The sequence below is a fragment of the Saccostrea cucullata genome, unplaced genomic scaffold (genome assembly GCF_032062105.1).
Source record: "Saccostrea cucullata isolate Sc308-1 unplaced genomic scaffold, CSIRO_AGI_Scuc_v1 ctg12454, whole genome shotgun sequence".
Lineage (NCBI taxonomy): Eukaryota > Metazoa > Mollusca > Bivalvia > Ostreida > Ostreidae > Saccostrea > Saccostrea cuccullata.
The window spans coordinates 11,206-16,241 of record NW_026925521.1 but is presented as its reverse complement, the minus strand read 5'-3'; the positions used below and the strand labels follow the sequence as shown (position 1 = coordinate 16,241).

The following is a 5,036-nucleotide window of genomic DNA, read 5'->3' as shown; positions in this document are numbered from 1 at the left end:
TACCGTGAAGTATGAAAGCCCTTGCCCGAACCGTACAAAAGTTATGGCCAAGGTTAAAGTTTTTAATAAGTAGGTCAAACTCCAAGGTGAAGGTCAAAGGGTCAAAGTTGTTGTTATCCAATGAAAGGTCTCCTCACAAGGATTACATATGTGAAGTATGAAAGCCCTAGCCCATACCTTTCGAAAGTTATGGCCAAGGTTAAAGTTTTTTCATAAGTACAGAAACGTCCAAGGTCAAAGGTGATCATATCCAATGAAAAGACTTCCCACAAAGAATACATATATGAAATATGAAATCCCTAGTGTCTACCATTCAAAAGTTATGGCCAAAGTAAAAGTTTGGAATTTTTGTGTAAAAGTGGGTCAAACTCCAAGGTCAAATTTGGTGGTACCCAAAGAAAGGTTTTGTCACTAGGAATACACATGTGAAATATGAAAGTCATAGCTCCACTAAATCAAAAGTTATGAGCAAGGTTAAAGTTTTGGTAACAGACGGACAGACGAATGAGATTTAATGTCCCCTCGCTTTCGCGAGACGGGGGACAACAAAAAAGAAGTACAAAAATGAAGCTTCTATTCCAATTTATTATATCTATTTGATCCTCCGAGAATAGAGTATTTATTTACAAAGCACCACATACATAATTCAAAGCAAAGCACCACATACATAATTCAAATTTTGAACACTTTTCATGAAACAAGATGACCGGATTTACAGTGGATGTAAAATTAATGAGGTAAGGAGGAGTCCAGGCTGAATTGTACTCCATCACCATGTATAACGGCGTCGTTTGCTGAAAATATAAGACATTTTGTGACAGCAGCTATATATGAAAAATACTAGAAGGTAAAATAAGAAGATGCTTTCAAAATCGTATCTTTAATATGCTTGCACTTAATAATATAACATGGTTCAACTTGGTACCCTCTTTAAAAATATAAATAAATTAACATAAAAAGTAAAAGCATCTTTTTCCATCAAATTTCTGAACAAATATTACAAATCCAGAAGCTAATAAATGAATTGATATTATTTGAAATATGAATGATTTTTAAGAAGAACAACCCTGGTAAGCCTTATGTTTGTTAATAATAATATGGAAAAGTCAGAGGAGCACCGTTTTCTTGATATTTACCCAATCTGGGGATGTGGTCCACCACTGTTTCCCCATTGGCTGCGGTCAGGCGCACTCTAATTGGAGTGACCACTGGTTTATCAATATGGTCATTGCCAAATATCCAGAATCCATCTGTGGTGTGACGTAAAGCTGACCATGTATGAGATTTTGGTTGATACATCTCCACTTTGGTAGCCGGAATTCTGTCACAAGATCATATTTTTCCTTAAGAAAACTTTCATGAACTTATGTTTCTATATATATAATTTAAGTTAGGATTTGGTCTAATGAAAGAAATATGCAAGCATTGTTGTAAGTTTTGACTGATTATTATGTATTTAGTTAATTTTGATCAAGCTATCATTTTTCTATCTCACCTTGCATTTCGTATTTGTAATTTCAGATACCAGTTATTACTGCCTTGGAATTTGTATTCGATTTTGGTGTTTCCGACTGGACACTGAATGGCCTGAATTTGTATCTTCCATCTTCCGTCCCCATTCTCAGCCAAGTCCAAAGAGCCTAATAGCAAAGTAAAGTACTGGTGCATAATTTTATAAGGGTACTAGTAATTAATATTTTCAATTAATGAATTGACCATTTACAAGGATTGAGTAGGTTTTTTTAAAAAAATTCCTTATCTGATAGTAAAGAGACATTGATTAAACACTACTCTGAATCAATGCCCATACTAACTCAAGGTTGTTATAAAATAATGTAATTAGCCGGTAGTACATTTATGAATATAAAATTTTCTGGTTTAGTAATAAATGTCATAAATGTGGAGGTACAAAATTTGTACCGGTACATGTAAAATGTAAATCATTAGCAAAAAATTCAGAGTGAGAATATTTCTGTCTCTACAGTAGCTTTCTCATTAATAAAGTGGTCAGTCAAAGATAAACTGGACACGTCTGTATCCTTTAAGATAAGAACTGACCGGCGTGACATTCCGGACAGAGGTCCTTGACGTAGGCGGTAAAAGTTCCAGTAATTGGGTCATTGCCAGCTCCCTGACCAGTTCCATGAACCTTAAAAAGATTTAATTTTACTTATTTTTTTAAATTAAAAAATAAATTTATCTATTTTAACGTAATAATAAATAGGTAATGGAATAAAACACGTTTATATATGCTTGGAACCATGAATTAAATTTTTCTCCGCTATAGAGAACTACCAGTTCGAAAAACTGATGTTGTGGTCTGTTTGGTACTCACTCTAAAACACATTCCACAAGACAGGGATCCGTAGAACTGGGGCGCATTGAGGGCCACCAACTTGTCTAGTTTACTGGCCACGGGGGGCATACTGGGTGGGGGGGCTACAGGTACCACCTGTTCCAGCCCCGTAGTAGGTGCCCTAAAATAATAAAGTGGCAAATTTGTTTAAGATACGAACAAAAATAAATGTGGATTTATTTTTCCGTACGTATAAAATATTTTTTTAAGAATCTGAAAAAAAAAAGCAAAACAAAAAATAAAGTTTTCGCAATTGTTTGATATATGACTTAAAATTTGCTGTTGCACTGTACAAATAGCAAATTATAGACACGTGGAGCAGTGTTTTTTATTTCCAAATAATTTTTAAAATGAGTTGACAAGAATTAACCCAATATGATAAAGCTTTTGTGTCTTCTATCAGAAAAGAATCCGTTTCATCCGCCTTTACAATTTGTTTACAACTTAGTTTTTTCCAAAAATAATTACATTTTACCATTTCAAATCAGTTAAAATGTTAGAATTAATATTTACAGAAAACTTTAAAAATACAGTGAAAACAACATTTTCAAATAAATAATATGATTTCATGGATGATACTTACATCTCCATTATATTTCTGGTGATACAAATTGAGAATCCCTTGGTGTGCTCCTTCTAGTAAACCAAAGACAGAAAACAGAATCAGTAAAGTCATGGTCTACCAATAACCTACAGGACTTTTATCGTTCTCTACAGCCCTTAGGCAGGAATTTTTCGTACCAGGTATAAAGAGGGGCTATTTATATTACCACATACTATTAAAGACACCCTACGTGCCGGTGTTGACCGGATCTGTGATTCAGAAATAAGATGTTAACTCGTTTATCAAAATGTATCCTGTTATTTTGACATATATATATATTTTTAAACTGAACTCCCATTTTTTATTTAATTAACGCCAACTTCTATCAAATCTGACATAATCTTTTCATATATATGGAGCACCAAATTAACAAAAATTCAAATAATTGATATCTTCGTATACTAGTATATAAACCACTTAACGAGTTGGATAAATAAAATCTCCAAATTGCAGAAGTTCTACTTATGCTTTAAATAATTTCAAAATAATGAACAGTGATTGATCTAAAAATCTAAAAACAATACAATTCTATAAAACAAGCCTAAAATACAAGGTCTTAAGATATTCCAGAGATGGGATCAGGTGTCCAGGAGGAGTGACCATCTCTTGTAGACGGTCACGCCCATCATGAATCCTATGTATATTGATCTGGTTGACGGAATATTCCGCATTCAGATTTAGTATAAAAACAAAGGCCTATGAATTTGAATATTTACATTTACAAATGTTTTCCCTTATATAACACTATTTGAACAAGGCGTTTTTACATCTCCGTAAAACACGTTCGTCATGTGACCATAAATTGATTGTTTAGTCATAAGCAATCTACGTAATTTGATAGTGACGTCATAAGCGATCGACGTTATCAACACATTCAATTTATACCGTTGAGTTTTGAAAAACAACTTTATGGATTTCAAACTACGAGGTTGTTGAATTTCCTGACCTTTGCATTAACTTTTCTGTTAGTAGTCTGTTTCAATTAAAAAAAAGTTCGTTGTATAAATCGTAGAAAAGTTGTATGTTTCGATGTACCGGTAATTAACTTTTGGAAAATTTGGTTAATTTTTAATTAGAATAAAGGTCCTTTAGAGTTTTAGAATCTCCACTTCTAGAATATGCTTAGTGAACAATTCTGCAGTTTCTCCTTTATATATCAGTTAATAGTTAGGCGTAAATGCAACTTTCTTACCTGTCTTTAATTATGTTCCCCAAACGAAGTTGGGGAACATATTGTTTTTACTCTGTTTCTTATTATGTTCCCCAAACGAAGTTGGGGAACATATTGTTATGTTCCCCAAACGGAGTTGGGGAACATATTGTTATGTTCCCCAAACGAAGTTGGGGAACATATTGTTTTTACTCTGTTTCTCATTATTATTATTATTATTATTATTTTTCTTCTTCTTCCTGGGTACTTTTTTGTCCGGGAATGATCTTGTAAACTGTTCGTCTGATGTAGGTAAAACCTTTTTAGAGTAAGTAGACATGTTATGTAGATTTGCGGAATCAAGGTCATTTTGCGCGCACGTGCTTGCAAGAGCGTGCACGTGCAACACGTGAAATGACCAATATAATGAATATAGCCTTAACTTTTTAAATTTTTGATGAAATGCTTTGAAACTCATAATATAAGGATATATTAGTAGCATAGACAAGATGACATGGTCAAAATAGCAAGATCTCATGCGCATGCACGTGCGCTTCATTCTGATTGGCTAAAACTAAAGTCTCAATATCTTTCTTGTTTTTCGATAAAATCCTCTGAAATTTTGAACATAGTCATACATTAGGGAGATCTACAGCCTGATATAAAAGAATTATCATGAAAGCATGTGCATGCACGTGTGTTTGCAAGAGCGCGCACGTGCAACGCCGGAAATGTCCAATATAATGGATATAAACGTAACTATTTAAATTTTTGATGAAATGTTTTGAAACTTATAATATTATGATATATTAGAAGCATAGACTAGAGGACATGGTCAAAATAGCAAGATCTCACGCGCATGCACGTGCGCTTCGCTCTGATTGGCTGAAACTAAAGTCTCAATATCTTTCTTATTTTTCGACAAA

At 33.5% G+C, this 5,036-nt stretch overlaps 1 pseudogene; it reads right to left on the bottom strand.

Moving 5' to 3' along the window:
* Positions 1-662: 662 nt before the first annotated feature.
* Positions 663-3,075, bottom strand: LOC134269083 (expansin-YoaJ-like; annotated as a pseudogene).
* Positions 3,076-5,036: the final 1,961 nt, after the last annotated feature.